The sequence below is a fragment of the Orycteropus afer genome, unplaced genomic scaffold, assembly GCF_000298275.1.
Source record: "Orycteropus afer afer isolate SDZICR_OR568_19922 unplaced genomic scaffold, OryAfe1.0 scaffold00393, whole genome shotgun sequence".
In the NCBI taxonomy this organism is placed as follows: Eukaryota; Metazoa; Chordata; class Mammalia; order Tubulidentata; family Orycteropodidae; genus Orycteropus; species Orycteropus afer.
The window spans coordinates 2,041,093-2,065,324 of record NW_006921980.1 but is presented as its reverse complement, the minus strand read 5'-3'; the positions used below and the strand labels follow the sequence as shown (position 1 = coordinate 2,065,324).

The following is a 24,232-nucleotide window of genomic DNA, read 5'->3' as shown; positions in this document are numbered from 1 at the left end:
TCCAGAAAGTTTTTTTTTTTTTGGATTATATTTTAAGTATTAGCCATGTCCCATTATCTTGTTTTTCACATCCAGTAATTCTAATAATATGTATGTTGTTATTGTTGTTATGTACCATCGAGTCAGACCCGACTCATAGTGACCCCTCCTTGGGTTTCCAAGGCAGTATCACTACGGAAGTAGATTGCCCCATCTTCCTTCCGAGGAGTGACTGGTGGGTTTGAACCGCCAGCCTTCTGGTTAGAGTCAAATGCCTTAGGCACTATGCCACCAGAACTCCCAATAAGATCCCAAAAAGATCTAGTATACATATTATACATATTATACAATAATATGTATACTAGATCTTTTTTCCCTTCCTGTTGCTGTATATATCGTTTTCTCTATGGAATTTTTGTTTTTTGGTCATTTTCATTCATTTCCTCAATGAACTTTATTAAACTTCTAGTCAAACAGTTTCTCCCTGAGACATCTTCTGTTTTAGTGCTTATTTCTGAGGTGATTCTGTTTTTCTTCATGTTTCCTCCTGAATTTGGGCAGCTCTGTATAACATAACTTAATCATAGAAATGATATTCCATTACCTTTGCCGCTTGCCCTCACCATGCTCCCTCTTTCAGCAGACATACTCAGCATGCCCATTTCCCACAGGGTCCCCTAAATAGGTATTTACCTATTTTTTGTCCTTGTCTGTTCTGAGTTTCTTTACTTTATGATTCAAGATTTTTTTTCATGACTCTGACTATTTTCTCAAGGTAATTCAAGTTAGAATGCTGTGTGAAATTTTTCCTCCATAAATTGGTTTGTGGGGAGATTTTTTTTTTATCAGCTCCTTATAGAGGATATTTTCTGTTATTGTCTATTAATTAAGAAATATCTTTATGTTTTCCTGGACTGGCAGTAATAGATGAATGTAGGCTGGAATTGGAGATTTGGGTAACATTAGGTTTCCTAGTTCAGGACTATTCTTTTGGTGTGGTAAAATGAGTTATATTTAACTGATAATTTTTGAGGAGAGTAGGAGTGTTCTGGGTTTATAATTCATTTTTTTTTTTTTTATGGTAGGTCCTTGAATTTCCATGCTTGTTTTTTCCTAATCCCTTTGCCACCAAGCCTCCAAGAGCAGTCTTCACTTCCAAGTCACTTCCCTCTTCCCTAGAAACAGAGTCTCCCAGAGATAGCCACCTCTGCCCTCATATATTTTCTGTGCCTTTTCTTTCAATTGGTGAGTAGCCAATGCTCCGACCCATCTGATCTCAGACCTGATCTGGGTATTTCCCCATACTGGGAGGGACTTTCTCCTTCTGGGAATTAGTTCTTGCCTACAGCAACAAAAACAAGTTCTTGCCCAGGCTCCATTCTCTTTCCCACAGTCTCTCCTGACTTTTCATACCAGCAGGGCCTCTGGATCAGGCTCTACAGGTTGAGTTTTCTTTCCTTGCTCACACCAGTTTGTTTCCTAGGTAAACCATAGGTGTGAGTGTGAGTAATTTTATTTACTCCTCTAGTTGATCCATCGGAAGAAAGGTTGGGCAATCTACTTCCGTAGTGATACCACCTCGGAGACCCAAGGAGGGGTTTGCTATGGCAATCCAAATAGATGGCAGTGAGTTTGGTTTTGGTGTTTAGTTGATCCATATGGTTTTTCAAATGGAGATATTTGGGTTTAGGTAGTTGCCATTAACTTATGGGAAGCTGGAAATGTTTTAATTTGGGAAGCTTTTGTAAAGAATGGTATACTGTCTTTGCATCTAAATCCATCAAATTAACATTTTGCAACATTTGCTTTATATCAATGCTCATTACTTTGCTGAAGCATTTAAGAGTAGGTTGAGGGAATCATGACTCTCACCCTAAAGATTTCAGCATGCATCTCCTTAGAACAAGGACATTCCCTGACAAAACCACACTGCAGTTATTTCATTGAATTTCATAAGAATTTGGTACTAACACATTTGTATTTTCTAATATATGGTCCATATTAAACTTTCCTCAGTAATGCCCTTTATGGACCTTTTTAAAAAATCCGTGATCCAGTCAGTAATCATGCACTACATTTTGTTTAGACATTTTGAATCTAAAGCAATCCCTCTATAGTTTTTCATCTTCCCTGACATTGACTATTTTGGAGACTGCACACCAATTGACTTAAAGAGTGTCCCACAATCTGAATTTGCCAGACTGTTTCCTCAAGATTCTCTTTAGGCTCTTTTGAGTCAAAGCTCTTTTTAAATTACAGAATGCAATACTTGTCTAGGAAGAGAGTGCTCTTCCCATCTTGGGCCAGAGGTCTACCAGCAGGGGTGTATGAGGAGGGATTGGGGGCGGGGAGAAGAGGCATGGACCCTTTGGATGAGTATCTACCTGGGGGCAGGGGACAGGATGAGCATGGAGCTGAAGGCTTTTCGATGGGGAGGGTTCTCCGTGGTACTGTTGAGTCCTGCCTCAGTCTCCTTACCCTCCAGGCAACCTTCTAGTCTCCTGTTGCTGTGTCCTCCCCAGGGCACTGGCTCCCACTCCTCCAGCTTCTGGGCCTTACCAGTTTCTCTCTTTCAGCACATGTGCCCACCATGTCCATTTCTAGCAGGGCCCCCCAAAGGATCCAACAGAAAATGGGATGTAGCTGAAGAAGCCCAGGTCAGTGAGGTCAGATGTGAACCCACCTCCACACCTCCTCACTGGGTGACTTCTTAACACCCTCATGGTCACTCTGAACCAGTGGCATCACTAGGTGGGTGCATTGGATGACACTGTCAGAGAAGGTGACACCAAAATGACTGTCTATAAAATTTTTTGCAGTGTTTCAGAAGAAATTTATTATTTTTATTAAAATATTCCTATAGTTAGTTATAGTAACAAAAACATTTTTCATAAGCTCAGCTTACATATATCAATATACTTATGAGGCTAAAACTCTTCGCTAATTTACTCTTTGAACCTTCTAATGCACTTGAATCAGAGCTATCATTATTACCCAATTGCAATGATGCTTCAAATCACATGGTTTCATCTGCTTTGTCTGCAAGTGCTATTGTTTTTATTGCTACTGGTGTATTTATAGTCCCTCATTTTGTCAAATTTTCTGGTATTTTAGTTACAATATTGTGGTAATTAGTATTTGTGAACTTGTATCAATAACTTTTGAGAATGGAGTGGTAATTAAGGATAAAGAGAAAAATCTGAAAGTACTTCTGCTCAGTTACTAAAAATATTTTAACTAATAATGTAATTCAATGTGTAAAGCTTTTACAAAGCAATTTTATCATTAGTATTCATATAATCTAAGAAATAACTACATTTAAGCAATTTATAAGTATATTTATCACACATTACTCTATGATTACAATTGATAATAAACATTGCTAAGGGTTCTATATGGTCCAGTGCAAGGGAAGGTCTATGGGGGGTCTTTGAGTTGCCATGCTGGGTAGCACCAACCCTAGTGATGTGACTGCTCTGGGCCTCAGACTCCCCGTCCCCAAAAATGGGACTAATGATGCTGGTGTCTGGCACAGAACAGGCATCCACTGCGTGTTTATTTCCTCCCTTTCCAGACCCTGTGTGTCATAGTTCACCTTCAGAAATGGCAGCGAGGAAACTTGATGCTCCCCTGCACTGCACAGTGCCCTGGGTGGGACTGCAGAGGGGTCTTATGCTCCATAAAAGGGTGCCACCTAGGATCAGACCTCCCAGTGCGTGTTACTGAGAGTCCCACAAGGACTCTGCCATGAGGGGCCTTTGGACTAGTCTGTGAAAGGCCCATCTGCATTGTGGGTATGTCAGTTCCCAGTGGCCAGTATCGCCAGTTAAAGCCCTTTTTGTCCTGTCCAAAGATTGTCTCTGTTGGAGAATTCCTGTTTTACATGCAATGGAATCTATTAGATGTTGACCCTCCAGAGTAAATGTTTACATGGTTCATTTGGTCAGTAAATTAGTCGTTTGTTTATTTGTTTTCAAACCCAGACAGTATTCAAAAGTGCCTGGATCTGATTAAATAGTAATAAAATTACCATTACTCTCTTTTATGGCTTAAGTACCTGCACAGTGCCAGCAACTGTGTCAATCTCACTGAATTCTCATAAAAACTTTCATCTATTTTACAGAGGAGAAAATGGAGGCTAGAGGAGAGGGTCACCCAGCCAATGTGGGCCTTGAAGGTCTTGAAGGTCTGTGCTGGTACCAGTTCCTGTTGTTTACAGTCTGTGCTATTTCTAAGCCATGTGACCTGCACTCTTCTCACCTTTGCAGAGCTGAGCTAATCTGTCCATCCATGTGATCATCCAACAGACATATCCTGAGCATCTTGCCTTGTTTCAAGCCTGATCTGTGCTCAGCCAAGGAGTGCCTCTCTATTAATACTCAGGTGTTTTTCTGTCCAGTATGAGCCCTCTGTCTAATGCCACTATTGCCTGGACTAACATCCTGGATTCTACCACTGCTTCCCTTCTGCTCCCAGGCTCCACCATCTACTCTAACAGTTGTCAAGTAACTCATAAAGGTGTGTGGGTGTGGTAAGGGACACAGGAGTGTGTATTCTCAATTGCATAATGTGCCTTACTACTTCTGGTACCGTTAGGATGGGACTTTTTGGAAAATGTGATGTGCTCCAGGGAGACCTAGGAAGGAAAGAAAGACATTAAATATCGGGCAAATCACAGGTGCATTGTCAGTAATGGTCACCCCTTCCCACCAGGGTAGGCTTGAGGAGGGCCTAGCAGACCCCAGTCTCAAGGTCAGCACACCTGGCTCTGTGTTTTGGTTTGAAGTTGGGTCTTGGGACACCTCAAACAAATCAGTGTATTACTATCCTTGTGTTACTCAGAAATGTTTGTTGTTGAATTGTGCTTCCTAATACAGTGTATTTATTGAGTGCTTACTATCTATCAGGCATAGTGTACCAAGTTATTTATGAACATTATCTCAAGAATGAAAATAAATGAAATAGAAAACAGAGGGAAAAATCTTTTGAAAAAATTAATAAAAAGATTATAAACTCCTAACAAGACTGACACAGACAAAAAGAGAGAAAACGCAAGTTACCAATGTCTGGAAAGAAAGAAGGGACATTACTACAAATTTTACAGACATTGAAAGAAGTCATCCGAATAGAACAAGGGAATACGGCATGCTTTAAAATCAGGAAGGGTGTGTGTCAGGGTTGTATCCTTTCACTATACTTATTCAAACTGTATGCTGAGAAATAATCTGAGAAGCTGGACTATATGAAGAAGAATGCAGCATCAGGATTGGAGGAAGACTCATTAACAACCTGCATTATGCAGATGACACAACCTTGCTTGCTGAAGGCAAAGAGGACTTGAAGCATTTACTGGTGAAGATCAAAGACTATAGTCTTAAGTATGGATGAGACGTCAACATAAAAAAGCAAAAATCTTCACAACTGGGCCAATAAGCAACATCATGGTTGTTGTTGTGGTTTGCCATCGAGTCGGCCCCGACTCATAGCGACCCCTCCTTGGGTTTCCAAGGCAGTATCACTACAGAAGTAGGATTGCCCAACCTTCCTTCCGAGGAGTGGCTGGTGGGTTTGAACCGCCAGCCTTCTGGTGAGCAGTCAAGTGCCTTAGGCACTATGCTACCGGAGCTCCTAACATCATGGTAAGTGGAGAAAATTTGGAAGTTGTCAAAGGTTTCATTTTACTTGGATCCACAATCAGCACCCATGAAAGCAGTATTCAAGAGATCAAACAATATATTACACTGGGCAAATCTATGTGAACACACCTCTTTAAGGTATTAAAAAAAAAAAAAAAATATGTCCCTTTTAGGACTAAGAGGTACCTGACACAGCTATGGTATTTTCAATGGCCTCATATACATGGGAAAGCTGGACAATGAGTAAAGAAGACTGAAGAATTAATGCATTTGAATTATGGTATTAGCAAAGAGTATTGAATATACTGTGGATTGCCAGAAGAACAAACAACTCTGTCTTGGAAGAAGTACAGCCAGAATGCTTCTTGGAAGTGAAAATGGTGAGACTTTGTCTCACATACTTTGAACATGTTACCAGGAGGGACAAGTCCTTGGAGAAAGACACCATGCTTGGTGAAGTTAGAGGATCAGCAAAATAGAAGAAACACTCTCAACAAGATGGATTGACACAGTAGCTGCAACAATGGGTTTAAACCTAGAAATGACTGTGAGGATTGTGCAGGACCAGGCAGTGTTGTGTTCTGTTGTACTCAATGGCACGAAACAACAAGAAGAACAAAAGCTTTTTACAAAGAACTTAGTTTCAATGAATTTAATACTCTAAATAAAATGGACAAAATCTTGAAAGATGCAATAAAATTGGCACTAGAATAAATAGAAAATTTGAATAGTACTATTTCTATTAAAGAAGTTGAACCTGTAAATTAAAACCTTCCCAGAGAGAAAATTCCAGGCCAGAATGCCTTCTCTGATGAATTCTATCAAACATCTAAGGAGGAAATACCATTACACACTCATTTAATTTCCAAAATTAATACTTCTGATAATACCAAATGCTGAAGACCATGTGGATCCACAGAAACCTTTACAATGTCTGTGGAATTATAAACTGGTACAACTAGCACCAGTTTTCAAACAACTAGTTTGTAAAACAATTTGGAATTTATAATAAAGTTGAGCATTTGAGGCATACCCTGCAAAAGAGCAGTTCTATTCCTAGGTGTATTCCCCTAGAGAATTTTGTATACATATATATGCTCCAGGAATGCCCTGTTCTTGATATCAACAACTGGAATCCGTAGGCAGTAAAATGAAAAGAAACTGTGGCACACTCACACTATGGACTATTAAATGGCAGAATTTTGGAAATATGTGGGTAAAGTCTTAGAAACATCAAGTTAAGTGATAAAAAGCTACAGAGACTGTATTCAGGATGATGCTATTTTCATAAAACCTAATCACAAACAGTATATTGTTTAGGGATACATATTTGTGAGGTAAAATATTTTTAAATGAATTTTCTTTTTTAATTCAGTCAGAGGGAATGAGTAGGGAAGGGTACACAGGTTGTCTACATGGATTGATTGGAGGGAAGGTCTTCAGACATCTAATTTAATATCAAGCTTCAGCATTAGATATATGTTACATGTAATCTTTGTATGTAGTAAATATACATAACAAAATAATTTTAAGTGAATGATGAGATATTAAATACCAAGACAAACAAACTCACTGCCATTGAGTCAGATCCGACTCATAGCGACCCTTCTTGGGTTTCTGAGGCATTATCACTATGGAAGTAGATTTCCCAATCTTCCTTCTGAGGAGTGGCTGGTGGGTTTGAATCACCAGCCTTCTGGTTAACAGTCAAATGCCTTAGGCACTAAGCCACCATAGGTTGGAGTTTCTATATTTCCTTCTACAATGGATTAAATTGTCTCTTCACAAAATATGTATTGAAATCTTAACCAATGTACTTGTAAATAAGGAGCTCTGGTGGTGCAATGTCTAAGGCATTTGACTGCTAACCAGAAAGTTGGCAGTTCAAACCCACCAGCCATTCCATGGAAGGAAGACCGAGCAATCTATTTCTGTAAAAAGGTACTGCCTCAGAAACACAAAGGGGGTCAGTCACTATGGGTTGGAATCAACTTGATAGCAGTGGGTTGGGTTTGGTTTTGTACCTATAAATATGTTTGAAAATAGGGTTTTCTTTATTATGTTAATAAGGTCATACTAGAATAGGGTAAGAAGCTCTGGTGGTGTACTTGATAAGACATTTCACTGATAACTGGAAGGTCAGCAGTTCAAACCTACCAGCCACTCCTTGGAAGGAAGATGGGGCAATCTACTTCCATAAAGATTTATAGCCTCAGAAAATCAATGTTGGTAGCTGCGAGTTGAAATCAACTTGATGGCAGTGAGTGAGTGAGAGTAGGGTGAGTAAACCTGATCACTTCTGAGTTATAAAAAGAGCAGACTAGACATAGGACACACATCAGGGAAGACAGGTGCCAACAAGGAAGGCCCTCCCCCAGAGCCACGCCCTCATTGGAACTTTCAGCCTCTGAACTGTGAGAAAATAAATTTCTCTTTTTTAAGGCCACCCACTTGTGGTACTTTTTCTTACAGCAGCACTGGGTAATAAGACAATTACCCACATTCCACATAGTCTGTACTCTTCGGGACACACATGCCACTTTGGAGACCACTAAAAAACTCATTGCCATCAAGTTAGTTCTGACTCATAGTGACACTAAAGAATGGCCCCATAGGGTTTCCAAGGCTATGATCTTTATGGAAGCAGACCACCACATCTTTTTCCCAGAGTGGCCATTGGGTTCAAACTGCCAACCTTTTGTTTAGCAGCCAAATACTCAACCACTGTGCCACCAGGGCTTCTGGAAACCAATAAATTTATCAAACCACACAGTCATCACAGCACCTCTGCAGCAGGCCCTGGGTCCAGTCCCAGTGTGTCCTTGAGCTCACACTGCAATCACCTGTGCAGACCCACCAATAGGTAGTACAAGAGAGAGTGATGTGAGAGTGATGTGGGCTACAGCTGGAGACATTTGTCAGGGATACTTCCAAGAGGAGGCCATGCCCCAGCTACTCTTAAAGGTCAATTAGGAATTAGGCAAAACATATGAGGTTAGGGAAGGAGGGGAGGGAGATTTCCAGGCAGAGGCAAGAACAGGATAAAAGCCCCCAGCAAGAGAGACCTGGCAAGCTCAATACCTGGTTTTGTGTATTGGCTTCAAGATGATTGAGAGCATGCACTGGGCCACTTCGTGGTCGCCACCTATGCAGCACTGAGTGTGCAGGAATATTGGACCCTCTCTGGTAGCATAGTGGCTAAGACACTTGCCTGCTAACCAGACGGCTGGCGGTTCAAACCCACCAGCCACTCCTCGGAAGGAAGGTTGGGCAATCCTACTTCCGTAGTGATACTGCCTCGGAAACCCAAGGAGGGGTCGCTATGAGTCGGGGCCGACTCGACGGCACATAACAACAACAACAACAACAAACCAACCCAGTCCCCATTTCCCTGTTTGGCCTTCCAGGCAGACCAAACCCATTGCCATCAAGTTGATTCCAACTCATAGCAATCCTGTAGGACAGAGTAGAACTGCTCCATAGGTTATCCATGGCTGTAAGGCTATAATCTTTATGGAAGCAGACTGCCACATCTTTCTTCCATGCAACAGCTGGTAGGTATCAGCTAAGTACTTAACCACTGCACCAGCATGGCTCCTTCTCCAGCTCCTGTAAGGAAATATAATTTACTGTGATATATTCCCATCAAACTAGTTTAACTTTTTAGCACTTTAACGTGGAAGCCAAAAAAAAAAAAAAAACCAAACTCACTGCCGTCGAGTTGGATCCAACTCATAGCGACCTGTCCTTGGGTTTCCAAGGCAGTATCATTACGGAAGTAGATTGCAGCAGTCAAGAAATCAGACAATATATTGCACTGGGCACATCTGCTGCAAAAAACCTCTTTAAAGTGTTAAAGAGTAAAGATGTCACTTTGAAGACTAAGGTGTGCCTAATCCAAGCCATGGTATTTTCAGTAGCATCAGACAGCAGAAAAAAATTGATGCATTTGAATTGTGGTATTAGCAAAGAATATTGAAAATAAGGTGGACTGCCAGAAGAACTAACAAATCTATCTTGAAAGAAGTACAGCCAGAATGCTCCTTAGAAGTGAGAATGGCCAGACGTTGTTTCTTGTACTTTGGTCATGTTGTCAGGAGGGACTAGTCCCTGGAGAGGGATATCATGCTTGGTAAAGTGGAGGGTCAATGAAAAAGGGGAAGACTTTCAACAAGATAGATTGATGCAGTGGCTGTAACAATAGGCTCTATCATACCAAAGATAGTGAGCATGGTGCAGGCCTGGGCAGTGTTTTGTTCTGTTGCACATCGGTGGCTATGAGTGGGGACCTACTCAATGGCACCTAACATCAGTTAATGTTAAACAATAATTAATACCGTGGAAGTACCCATATCCTGACCACACCAAGGGCTGTCCCTGGCTTAGTTTTGACAACCAGGCTGTTCTGACAAACTTGTTAAGAATAATAAATTGCACACTCAGTGGTTTTTCTAAACGTGTGCAAGGCAGAGTGTGGAAATTGTTGAAAGAGGCTGAGATGATAGAGTGTATGACAGCTGCTCCCGGGATGTGAATTGTGGGCCTCCAGTGGCCTGCGGTTTGAAAACAGATGTTTCTGCATGAACGCAGCCAAATTGTATTAGCACTTGGGATGATGAAAAGGACGTTAAGTGTCTGCATGTTGCAGATCTGAAATGTTTGCTGCAGGAAATGTACTTATATTTTGCAAACAACTAGTGTAAGAAGGAGGAACAAATTAGGTTATTGTGCTGGAACCAATTCCGTGAGCAGAGTCGTTGACAGATGCACATTTCACGTAATAAATTTGGTCAGTGGTATTGCAGCTCATTTTAATGAGGAGAGAGAGAGGTACGAAGCCCAGTATCCCGTCCTGCTGCCATCTTCGTCCCCAGCTCAGATCTCGGCAGGAAGAATGGCCCAGTAGTACCACCTCTGAAAGGAGGGAGGGCGGTTCGTGGTTACATGGGGTCAAGGCCAGACGGGACTTTCAGGAAGAAAGTCACAGACTTTCCTCTTTTTTTTTTTAACCTCTTCTTATATAAAAATTTTAAAATGTAAACCTGAAATGTAGAATGAACATGAACTACCATGGACCCATCTCCCTACTCCCACGCTTATCAACTCATAGCTAGTCCTCCTTTATTTCTGTGTCACACCCTGTTATAATCTAAGACATACTATCATTTCCTCTGTCATTATTTTGATACACATCTCTGAGTTGATAGTGGTTTTATTTGCATAACCACCATTCTTCTATTAACACACTATGAAGTTAATACTAATTACTTAATATCATCCAATAAAATCAAAACCAGCTGTCTTTAAATTTATTCCAACTCATAGAGACCCAATATGTCTCAGTATAGAACTGTGCTCGGCAAGGTTTTCACTGCTGTGTCTTCTCAGGAGCCAATCACCAGGTCTTTCTTCTGAGGTGCCTCTGGGTGGGTTCAAACCATCAGCCATTTAGCTACCAAACGAGTCAGATCCGACTCATAGTGACCCCTCCTTGGGTTTCCGAGGTGGTATCACTACAGAAGTAGATTGCCCAAACTTCCTTCCAAGGAGTGGCTGGTGGGTTTGAATCACCAGCCTTCTGGTTAGCAGTCAAATGCCTTAGGCACTATGCCACCAGAGCTCTTACCATTTAGTTAATAGACAAGAATTGAACCAATTGCATTACTGAGGGGCTCTGATAGCCAAACTATAATCAAATATCCCACTTACTTCAAAATATCTTTTTACAATTGATTTGTTCAGATCAGGGTCTAAGCAAGTCCACATGTTGCATTTGATTTTTATCTCTCTTAAGGACAATAACAGTCCTTCTTGCCTTCTTTTTTCCCCCTCTTCATTCCATTGACTTGTTAGAGAAACTGGGACATTTGTCCTGTAGAGTGTCCCATGTTCTGCATTTGACCATTTGTCCCCTTTAAAACAATTTTTTTTTATTTTTTTCATTTATTTTTTATTTTTGGTGAAAATATACTCAAGAAAACATACACCTCTTCAACAATTTTTACATGTACAGTTCATTGACAATGATTACATGCAGCAGATATTATTGTATCTCTGTCCCTTAACATTAACATATATTTTCTGCCCCATAAAATTGCCATCCACTCTTTATTTAGAAATACTGTTGTCATTTCAATCTCATATAGGTAATTCTTCAATAGGGTGCAATGCTCAAGACATTATTCATTTAATGAGCTAATGCTGTTCAATTTAAAGATGACTTCATGGGATAGTTTCTACTCAACCTTCAAAAGTTGTTTCTAGGCAATAGATTTGGGGGTGGTCCCTCCAGTCCAGTAAATCTGATTTCCAATAAGATTTTGAAGTTGTTTCTCAATTTTCCTCCTTTGATCAAGATCCATCTACTGCATCCCTGATCAAAATATTCAGTAATGCTAGCTAAAAAACAAACAAACAAACAAACAAACAACAAAAACTCACTGCCATCAAGTCAATTCCAACTCATAGTGACCCCTATTGGGTATCCGAGGTGGTAAATCTTTATGGAAGTACATTGCCCAGTCTCCCTTCCGTGGAGTGGTTGGTGGGTTTGAACTGCCAGACTTCTGGTTAGTCAAATGCCTTAGGCACTACGCCACCAGAGCTCCATGATAGCTAGGCATTATCTGTTTCTTCTGGTATTGTGGCAAGGGAGGTAGAAGAAGTTCATGGAGGCAATTAGACCTGCACATCATTTCCATCTCCAACTTCTGCATCTCCTTCTTCCTCTATTGTTCCAGGCCATTAGGGACCAATGGTTGTATCTCATTACCCACTGAAGTAGGAGGAAGAACAGAAACATTTAAAATAATATTAGGTCAATTGACTGGTTGGGCCCACAAGACATTTGTCTCCTTTTGATGACATTTAACTTGTTGGTCTACCCCTCATACTTCCTCTAAATGGGTGGTTAGATCTAGAGCAGGACTGTCCAATAGAAATATCAAGTGAGTCACATGAATAATTTAAACTTTTCTACTAGCCACATTTTTAAAAAATTAAATTAATAATATATCTTATTTAACCCAATGTATCTAAAATATTCCAACAAATAATCAATATAAAAATTACTAATTTATCTAGTGACATAGTGCCTAAGGCATTTGACTGCTAACTAGAAGTCTGGCAGTTCAAACCCACCAACCACTCCTTGGAAGGAAGGTTGGGCAATCTACTTCCATAGTGATACTGCCTCGGAAACGCAAGGAAGGGTTGCTATGACTCAATGGCAAATAACAATAACAACAACAAGTCTTCAAAATCAGGTTTATATTTTATGCTTACAGCACATCTCAGTCCAGCTGCTAATTTTTTATCAGGAATACTTGATCTGTATTTAAATTACTTAAAAAATACAATAGTAAAAAACAGATTCACATACCCAAGTTGTACCAAACATATTTAGATCCTATGCATCTCCCTTGGGACCTCTAGCATCTATGTAATGGCTGCATCTTACTCCATTGAACAGAGGCATTGGCATTTGTTTAACCAGCACCCTGTTCTGGATGTTTCTTGTTCACAGCCTCACTGCAGTGTAGTAAGCCTCTTTGCCCTTGGCAGGTGATATATCCATCTTTGCATTCTTTCTGGATTAGATCCCTAGGAGGAATTCTTAGAAACAGAATTGCTGGGACAAATTCACTGTGATGATCCAGGCTGGCTTCTGTCTCCCTATCATCCACCGTAGTTGCCCTGAGGAGGGTCCTGGCAACCTCAGGGTCACTATGCCCATGGGCTCCCTGCACCCTCACATGCCTCCTCTCCTCTCTGCAGCCACTGACCAGCCTTCCTTCCTGAGTTGCCTACTGTGTGTTCCTAAGACCCCCTCTTCTTTGCCCTCCCCTGCTCTCTCTTGCTGCTCTGGCCTCCCCGGAGCCTTTGATCTTCCTCTCCCCCAGTCTTCCCAGGTAAGTCAAGCTCAGACTCTTAAAGTTGCATGCTCCTATTCCATCAGGAATTCTCCACCCTCATCCAAACATCAGGATGGACTACAGTGTTCACCTTCTCAGTCTATCCAGAATCCAGACATTTCTCTTCCCGTCTCTGGTTCCAGCTGCATATTGCAGGCTGTTAATGAGTCTTCCTCTAGTGCTCATGCCCCATTCTTCTTCATATAGTCCAGCTTATCAGATTATGTGTTGTTCAGCATACAGTTTGAATAAGTATTGTGAAAGGATACAACCCTTATGCACACCTGCTGAAAGTGAAGAGGACTTGAAGCACTTTTCTGATGAATATGAAAGACTATAGCCTTCAGTATGGATTACAACTCAGCATAAAGGAAACAAAAGTCCTCACAACAATTAGCAACATTATGATAAATGGAGAAAAGATTGAAGTTGTCAAAGATTTCATTTCATTTGGATTCGTAATCAACACCCATGAAAACAGCAGTCAAGAAATCAAATGATGTATTGCATTGAGCAAATCTGCTCCAAAAGACCTCTTTAAAGTGTTAAAGAGCAAAGATGTCACTTTGAAGACAAAGATGTGCCTGACCCAAGCCATGGTATTTTCTTTTGCCTCATATGCATATGGAAGCTAGACAATAAATAAGAAAGACCAAAGAAGAACTGATGCCTTTAAATTATGGTGTCAACAAAGAATAATGAATATACCAGGGACTGCCAGAAGAAAGAACAAATCTGTCTTGGAAGAAGTACATCCAGAATCCTCCTTAGAAGTGAGACTTCACCTCTCACACTTTGGTCATACTATCAGGAGGTCATTGTCTGGAGAAGGGCTTGGTAAGTAAAGGGTCAGTGAAAAAGAGGAAGACTCTCAGTGAGACAGACTGGGGGCAACAACAGGCTCAAACATAGCACCAATTGTGAAGATGGCATAGGACTGGGCAGTATTTCATTCTGTTGTGCATAGTGTCACTTTGAGTCAGAACCAACTCAGTGGCACCTAACAAAAACTCTGGTTTCAGGCTCCTTCCAGGCCATGGCTCTCTCTATGCCAAAGCCCATTCTTTGCTCAGCATTCTTCACCATTCTTCAGATGCTGCTGCTCAGACCTATGTCCCAGCCCTCCAGGGCTGTCATGTTGCTTGGCCTAATCCTCTGCAAAAATGGCGAGGAGGCCACATGTTCTGACCTCCTCTAATCTCATAGGAGGAAGACAGCATTACCAGCAGTAACCCAAGGCCTATTACTGCAAGGCCAAACATGCTGCCTCCCTCCAGCCCTTTCACCAACCGTTCCTCCCAAAGCACCCACCACCTCTCTCCTGGGTTTGATAATTCGCTGCAGTGGCCACACAGAACTCACAGATTACAGGGTTTATTAGGGAAGCACCAGTCTACAACTCAAGTTCAGGAAGAACGCTCAGTCTCTCTCCCAGCCCACCGTCCCTCAGCCAAGAGTCTCTCACAGTCTCTTTCCCAGCAGTGCTGGTCCCTCGGTGTCTCACTCAGCAATGCGTTGTCTCAGGAGCCCATGTCTCTTTCAGCAGCAAGTCTTCCTCCACCAGCAGTCCGAGCGAGTTCTGTCTCCAGGAGGTCTCCTTAAGAGCCCACAGGGTGGTCAAACTAGCCAATTATAGTATCAGAACTCTAAGCACCTGAGAGAGTGGGCACCTCCCAGAACATTGTTTTGTGCCACTCCCAACAGAAATACTCCAGGTGGACACCTTCTGCAATCAGGAGCTCCTCAGTTGCTCATAGCAAATCCCACCTTGGAGTTTACAAAGACTTATGGGTAGAAAAGCCACACAAAATAATTTACTACACTGCATCCTCCCTCCTCTGGGTCTTAGTAATTGCTATTCATCACCTAGGATGTTCTCCTCATGGCTCATCCTTCCTGTCATTCAGTCTCAGGTCAGATGTCACCTCCACATGTCAACCTGTCAGGTACAGGTCATTGTGCTTATTTTACATATGAGGTTGTCAGAGGAAAAGTGACTTCCTCAGGGTCTCACAGCCAGCAAGGGCCAAGCCCACATCTGCCCTCTGGTATGCCTGAGTCTGAAGCCAGTGCCCTTTCCATAGTCCACAGCAGACTTACTGAAGCCCCAGCTTACTGGTGATGGTGCACTCCAAACGTGGATTTATGGAGCCTTGAGTATTAGGAGTCTTTCTATTGCAAGTGGAGAAACTCAACTTAGACATAAGCACAAAAGGAGACTGTATTTGCTTAAGTAAATTAAAAGCCCAAAGGTGGACTTCAAACATGACTTGATCTCAGTTTCTCTGGCTCAGCTCTATTTTCTCCATATGAGCTCTTTTCACAAAAAGATTCTCAGCAGCTTCACATACATTCTGTTTTTCCCTTGGCCTGAGCAGAAAGATGGAAGCTTTGTTCCAACAGTTCAAATAAATATCCCAAGAACTGAGTCTGGTGGATCCAGGATGACATGCCTGTCCATGAGTCTATCCCTCAGACTAGGGGGATGGGATGCACTAAGTGACCAGGCCTGAATCACATCACAGGCCAAGGCAATCTCTGCCTGGAGTGAGATGAGGGTCATGTGTCCCCTACCACAGGTGAGAGGGAGGACAAAATGGGTTCTGTTGTCAGAAGGAGGATGAACAGATGCTGGGCAGGCAGAAGCCTGTGACCGTGAGCAGCTGCAGCAGGGCTGAGCCTTGGCATGGGACTGGGAGGCAAGCCCGAGGTCCCTCCCAATGTGTGGTTTCTGCATACCAGCCCCACTCTGCCAATGTGCTGTGGTGGCCTGGAAAGTGGTTCCCAGGAAGACGCTCATCTGAGGACCTGTTCCTAGGGCTGCTGCAGCTAAGAGGAGGACAAAAATGGAGCCAATTAACAACCTGTTTCTTTGGGAAAGATGCTGGGTAAGCAAAGCAGAGCCCTTGGTGAATTCAGCTTGACTAATAAAGGAGAAAAGCAGGCCAGACCCTTTGCAGGGTGGGGAGGTAGGGGCAATACAAGGAAGGTCAGAGGCTGAGCCAGGCTTCTGGTGGACAGATGGCCCGAATGATCCTTCCGCATGTTCCTGGGAGTGCCCCAGTTGCTCTGCTAGCCCTCTGCCAGCCTGTACCTTACTGCCCCTCCCCCATTCCCTCCTTCTCACTCCCAGAGTCTCGTCCCCTACTCCCATGCCAGCCAAGTTGTGGTCTCTCAGAAGTCCCTCTTGTTGTACAGGTTCTCCTCCAGGAGGCCAGATTGGCCAAGATGGGGTGGAAGTCAGCAGCCAGGCCCAGGAGGAGACCCTAGGCAGGAATGGCTCCTGCAGGACCCTAAAACCCACTCCCATCCAGTCAATTCTGACTCAGCTACTGCCATAGGGTTTCCAAGGCTATAAATCTTTATGGAAGCCAACTGCCTCATCTTTCTCCCATGGAGTGACTGGGACCCTAACAGCTGTAAATCCCAGGGGAAGGGGAAGGGGGAGAAGTTGCTCTGAGTTGTGTTCTGACTCATGTATGTCAGAGTAGAACTGGGGGGAGCAAGCTCCAAAGTCCCCATGTGGAAGCCTAAAATCTCACTTCATGGGGGTCTGGGCCAGCAAGGAAAGCTACCTTCTTGGCCTTGCACCCAAGACTAGGGCTCCTCCCATCTCTGAAGGAGGAAGGGCTATCAAGTGGAGCATAAGGCAATGAATGGCAGAATAGCGCAGAGAGAAAGCCATTTCCTCTCCAAACCACCTTCATTTCCTCCAATTACTGAGTACCCATACACTGTGAGCATACCCAGGGCTTACTGCCAGTAACCAGTGGCCATCCGGTCGACTCCCACTCATGGTGACCCCCTATGTGTCAGAGAACTGTGCTCCAGAGGGTTTTCAAACATGGCTGATTTTTTGGAAGTAGATTACCAGGCTTTCTTCTGAGATGTCTCTGGTGGACTCAAACCTTAAACCTTTTGCTTATTAACTGGGCATGGAACTGTTTGCCCTACCCAGGGACTCCTGGCAGTCCCAGAGCAACGATTTTTTCATATCTTCAGTGTGGCTGAATCATTTTTGGAGGAAAAAAAATTACCTCCAAAGCATTGCTTCCCTGGGGTGGGGGCTTGTTGTGGTGGGCCCCAGGTAGTGCCCAGGACCATCACTCTCCAGAAGCCCCTTATCCCGAGGACAGGATTGATGGACACAGAAGACTGAGTTTTTGCCAGATGAAAATGGTCCCTTAGCTGTGGCTGGAGCATCAAGTGCCTTCCCAGTGGCTCTGTCAGCCAGGAGCTTGAAGGAACTGCGGGAAGGGCAGACTCCAGATGCTGCTGCTTCTGCCTAGAGGGCCATCTGCTGCTGAGGAGTGTGGCTTCCCCCAGGTCAAGGAGGCTGCTAGTTTGGTGAATGGGATCCCAAAAGCCCAGAGGTCTAGAATTCCACCCCACCAACAGCTGGGTGGGAGTTCTGGTGGCATAGTGCCTAAGGCATTTGATTGCTAACCAGAAGGCTGGCAGTTCAAACCCACCAGCCACTCCTCGGAAGGAAGATTGGGCAATCTACTTCCATAGAGATATGCCTCAAAAACCCAAAGAGGAGTCGCTACGAGTTGGATTCGACTCTTCGGCAGTGTGTTTGGTTTTGTTTTTGTACCAGCTGGGTGTCCTCAGGCCGGCGTCTCCTTGAGTGCCAATGCTGCTGCCTCACCAGGCTGGGCTGAAGATAAAGTGCAGTAATGCAGAGTTGGTCACAGTCTTGTCATTAGGTGCTTATTAGACTGCGTAGTGGCTAAGGCACTTGACTGCTGACCAGAAGGCTGGCGGTTCAAACCCACCAGCCACTCCTCAGAAGGAAGATGGGGCAATCAACTTCCGTAATGATACTGCCTTGGAAACCCAAGGAGGGGTCGTTATGAGTCGGGTCCAACTCGACGGCACATAACAACAACACAACAATTTAAAAACATACAAGCAGGTTCAATCCATGAGCTCAGAGATATTATTCTGAAGGACAAACACTAATTTTTTGAAAATTTTTATTGCGATTTTGGTGAAAGTTTACAGAGCAAACTCATTTTCCATACAGCAGTTCACACATAGTTTGTCTCGTGACATTGACTGCAATTTCCCACAATGCAACAGCTCTCTTCCCATTTCCTTCCCATAGTTACCTCTTCCCTATGTCCTTCCCTTCCATGCACTCCTGCCCCCTGAGCTGTCTCTCTGTGCATACACAGCCTTTCCATTTTCCCATGATTGATCTCTCCAAGGAGTGTATCTATGTACCTAATGTAAGTGTTCAGCTCATATGCCTGTCTTTTGTTTGGCTGGAAACCACAGGAGTGGGTTCAGTTCCAGACCTGAAAGGCAGCTAGAGGCTATAGTCTCAGGGGTTCCACTAGGCTCTATGAGACCATCAAACCTGGTCCTTTTTTTTTTTTTTTTTTTTTAATTATTTTGAGTTTTGTTCCACATTGTTCTCCCACTCTATCCAAAATCTCCTACATAGAGCCCCCTCCAAGTGGTTGATAGTGATAGCCAGGCACCATCTAGTTCTTCTGGTCTAATAGTCATATAGGCTAAGGATCACATGTTGTACCCGTTAAGGACAAACACTAAATTTAAAATGTGAATGGTTATGAGGAATGATATAAATGAAGAACTCAGGGAGAACACAGGCCTGGGAGACATTTAAAAGCAGCTTGTTTCTTCTTTCTCTGAAAGTGACCCTAGAGTGGCTCATTCAGCATATGCTGAAAGGAAAGGTTTTCTGGCCTGGAGGTCCTCAACCCCAGGGCTGGTCAGGTAGATAGCAGGGTGTGCCCTTGCAGCCTGGCCCTGCCCACCTCACCCTGTTGGACCTGTTGTACAAGTGTCCCCAGCCCTGTGAAGTTTCTCCTCCTGGTGGGCATCCTCATCCAACCCTGCCCCTTTAGGGATTCCATGTGCTGACAAGTGTGGAGAACCCCCAGGTCAGAATCAGAGTCCCTGCTGCAAGGCTGCACTGAACCCATATTCTCAAGATGATGAAGCACCAATATCAGTTCAAGTCCCAGAAGGAGGTGGCAGTCTTGCCCCACCACATTTCAATGACCTCTTTGAGCCTTAGTTTCCCACTCTACGAAAAGCAGATAACAATAAAACTGCTTTGCAGCAAGTTACAAGGGAACCACATCCACACTCATGTGTTGTATGCATGCTGTCCGAGCGTCAGCCACAGGTACTGTCACCATTGTCCCAGAGGCTACCGCCAGAAAAGGGCTGAACCCAGACTCCATGTGGAGCTGCCAGGCTGGAGTTTCAGACACACACGCACATGCGCGCACGCACACACTCACACATCCTCCCAGCTTTTCTGACAAGGGCCTTTTCTCTGCCTGCTCCGCATTTCTGAGAGAAGCTAGAGAAAACAGTATGTTTCTTTGTCTTATTATAACACTAATGACTTCATCTTCGCTTGCTCTTCCCAGAAAAGAAGATGACGAATTTGTTAAAGTTCAGCTATGAGAGCCTCCTCTTATAACAAGAATGAGACATATCTAAAAGCAGCTTCTTGCTTCTCTGGGTTACCATAGAGAAATGGTCCTGCTTGGTGTCATTCAGCACTTGTCAGGCCCCATTCTGGGCATTCTCATCTCCATGGAGGAGAGGCAGCTTGGGTACCACTCACCTGCATGCAATCTGTGTCTGCCCACACTTGGGACCAACCATGTGTCTAGGCTCCCTACACCTGTGCATCCAAGTCATGGATCACCATCACCAAAATACACACATTTCAAAATTGGAAGAAAATGAAAATCTTCTTTCTCTGTCATTTAAGATTTTTCAGACCCATGACAGACACTTCTAATTAGAAGAAAATGATCCAGGAAGTGATAGTCCACATGGTCTCATCTGCCTTAAACTACTTTGGTCAGTGTGAGGGTCTGGTCTCCATAGTGTGTTACCAGATTCCAAGACCCATGACCCAAGGGTCCTCCTCTTGGTGCCACAAGCCCCAGACAACCCCAGAGGATTTGATCAAGAATTAGCACCAGTGGGCAAGGCAGGGTAGGCACATGATAGGGACCATGAGAGGGTGACTGGGGGCTGTGTTTCTCTAGGGAAGACACCCTGGGATTGAGTGATGTCACTTGGCTCTACCTGTGGACATGAACACAGATCAGTGTGGCCAGCTCTCTCTGAGCTTCCAAGAGAAGGCAGAAACCCTATTCTGGTGAAATTCTCCCAGTGTATAAACAAGGTCTGCAAATTCAGTTTCAAAGGGTATTTGAGGTCTTCAGTCCAGTAATTCATTCCTGGTGTGGCAGTAGCCACATTCTAGACAGAGTGACAACAAAGATCAAGGGCCATAAGTTGATGGAATTTGCTGCTGAAAATGAAGGGAATATTGAGAGGAAATTGCATGAGTAGAGCTGAGTAGACCCAAGTCATGTGAGGAGGGAGTCAGGGGCTTAGTAGGGATGTGGAGACCTGCAGTTGAAAGGAGGGGGATGGACTGATAGGAATAGAGCAAACAGAGGATAGAGGAGAAGGAAGTGGACAAAAGGCAGAAGACATGCAAGTGGACCTAATGGTTGTGAAGCAAGGAATTATATATAGACTGGTGAAATAGAAGAATGCAAGTTGGATGCACAGTAGGTGAAGCAAGAGGTGGAAGATGGGCCTGAGGTTAAGGATGAGAAAGCAGGCATATTAGAGGTGAAAACAAGAGGTGGATGCTAGTTTGATGATAAAAGAAGAGAATGGATGAGCCAGAGCTAAAGGAAGAGAAAATGAAGTTAAAGGAAGAGGTTGTTGACAGGCTAGAAGGGAAGGAAGAGAAGGAGGTTAAATTTGAGATAAAAAGGGAGGAGAAACATAGGTAGACAGGCTGAATGATCAGGTAGGTCTAGGCAAAAGGGAATATACCCATGACTAAATGTAAGTTAGGCAGATGATATTTCTACAAACATATTTGTATATGCTGTAAAAATGTCCATAAAATTTGAACTAAGAGAGACAGAGTTATGATAATTTCTTAACCACAGCCAACCACCCTTAGGGAGCAAGTTGTTGGGTCTATGGGCTTGGGAACATGGTCATGGGGAACATCAAGTTCAATTGGCATTACATACTACACAAAAACATTGTTCTGCATCCTACTTTTGTGAGTAGCGACTGGGGTCTTACAAGCTTGTGAGTGGCTGTCTAGATGCAACAATGGGTCTCTCCTTGTCTGGAGCAAAGAAGAATGAAGAAAAGCAAAGATGCATGGAAACAGTTAGTACAAGGGACTAGCAGACCATGCAGACCTTGGCCTACATGACCCTGAGACCAGAAGAACTAGATGGTGCTTGGCTACCACTGTCAACCACTTGGAAAGGAATCAGTGCAGGAGATCTTGGATAGAGTAGGAGAAAAATTTGGAACAAAACTCAAAATCGTCAGAAAGACCAGGTGCACTGGTCTGATAGAGACTGGTGAAACCCCAAAGAATATGGCCCTAGTCACCTTTCAAGCCTGGAGTTGAACTCACTCCAGTGGCTTCCAGCCAAATAGGCACATAAGGAGAACATTTTTATCAGGTCAGTACACTCCTTAAAACAATCAATCATGGGAGATCAGAAGGGCAGTATTTGCACAGGAAGATAGGTTAGAGGGCAGGAATGCATAGGAAGGAAGGACACAGGGAAAAAGTAACCACAGGGAAGAAGGGAAGAGAGCTGTTACATTATGGGGATTGCAATCAATGTCATGAAACAAAATGTATACGATCTGCTGTATGGAAAATGAATTTGCTCTGTAAACTTTCACCCAGATCACAATTAAAAAAAAAAAGAAGGAGGAGATGTTGGCTGATCAGAACATAAAAGAAGATGAATGGAGTTTATATAAGAGAAGGATGTCCTTAAAATAGAAGTGATGGATGATACAAAGGTGAAAGAAGAGTCTGAGGTCAATCCCCCAGTGAGCTACAAGCAGACACTGGCCATATCAAAGTGTAACACTTGTGGTACAGAAGAAGCAAAGTGCAGATGTCCACACAGAATGCAATATTCCTAAGTTTGCCCTCTGTAAAGAAACACAAAGTAGAACTGAGATGTAATGGAGTTCAAGATAAAACTGCATTTATTTCAATACAACAGTTTACTGAAATGAACCTTCTAAATGATTATTGATTTTTGGAAGACATAGCAAGAACAGCAGACTATATTTCTAGAGACACTTAAAAAAAAAAAAAAAAAAGGCCAATAGGAAATAAGCGTATGTACTATCTGAAAATCCATGCCTGGAGGTAAGGTATTTATTTAGAACTTGTATCTGATGAATTCTCAAAGAGAAAAGAGAATTCAACATTTTTTTTATAAGAAAAGTCAACAATTTTGTTGACATGTGAAGCTCCTGTTTCCTCAAAGTTAAACTGTGTACATAGGAAAAAAGGTACCAGATAAGGAAACTATTGATGAAATCCTAAGAACTTACATTGATCCTGAAAAGTCTGATCCTGTAATTTGTCAAAGGTTGAAAGCCTACATTTGCTCTCAGGCTGGTGTCCAAATTTTGAACGAAGGTCAAATGTGTGCAATAAAAATTGAGTTAGTTATTATGAACTGAATCCCTGTAAAAGTCTCCTAGATAATATAAAGAACAAAGATTATGGCGTACCCAATATTGCCTATGGTATTGGAAGGATCCTATAATGATATGAACGTTCTTCACCAAGTAAAAAGTGAGTCTACCAAAAACTTTGGCGGTGAAAATTAATCATGTCTTCTGGAAGAAGGTGAAAATTCCCAGATAATTGCAGAGGAGTATGCATTGGCTGGCTATTGGAAGACTAGGGTTTATCAGTGTGTGGTTGGAATTTTTTGTTTGTCAGGAAAATCTTTTTTTGAAAAAGGAAAAAAATAGGGGAGGGGGAAATGGGGTATTATGATGGGACACTGGGCTTCTTTTAAGAGTGATGGAAAAGTTTGGAAAGTTTAAGGGTAATGGTGAGGGTTAAACAGCATGATGAACGTAATGAATGTCCCTGATTGTACATGTAAAAATGTTGCATTAGCAAATAGTTCATTCCCTATATATTTACCGGGAGCTCTGGTAGAGTAATGCCTAAGGCACTTGACTACTAACCAGAAGGCTGGTGGTTCAAAGCACCAGCCACTCCTCGGAAGGAAGATGGAGCAATCTACTTCCATAGTGATACTGCCTCGGAAACCCAAGGAGGGGTCACTATGAGTCGGGTCTGACTCAACGGCGCATAACAACAACAATAACACATGTTTACCACACACCAAAAGAAGGGTGTTCTGCAGAGAGGGACATCGAGTCATTGATTGGGGGCCTTGGTGCTGGGACAAAGGGGTACACTGGACACACCCTGCCCACCGGTGAGTGAGCAGGTAGGAAAGACAGAGAGCAGCAGGCCCTGCCAGGAAGATGAGCCAAGAAGGCAGTCCAGAAAAAGGGGTCTGCAGCCAGGGAGGGGTTGAGGGTCAGCTTCCGCAAGGAAAGGATAACAAAGGCCTTAGGCAGCCAGAATGGTAGGGAAAGGACAATCCAAGAGGAGTTTCAGCATATGCAAAGGCATGGAGACAGGAAGAGTGCCAGGAGTCAGGTAGGACAAGTGGGAGGGCTAGGTGGCAAGGCTATCACACCTGGGCTGGGGTGAGGGGGAGGCGTCCAGAGGAAGGAAGGGTTTGGGCCTTGTGGCTTGCAGGCTGGGTTCTGTGGGAGAGTCTGAGAGGAATCAGCAGGGGTTAGGTAATGTGGACAGTG

The 24,232-nt window shown here is 43.2% G+C and overlaps 1 pseudogene; it reads left to right on the top strand.

The window, feature by feature from the left end:
- Window positions 1-20,830: 20,830 nt before the first annotated feature.
- On the top strand, window positions 20,831-23,218 carry LOC103207767 (annotated as a pseudogene).
- The last annotated feature ends 1,014 nt before the right edge of the window (window positions 23,219-24,232 follow it).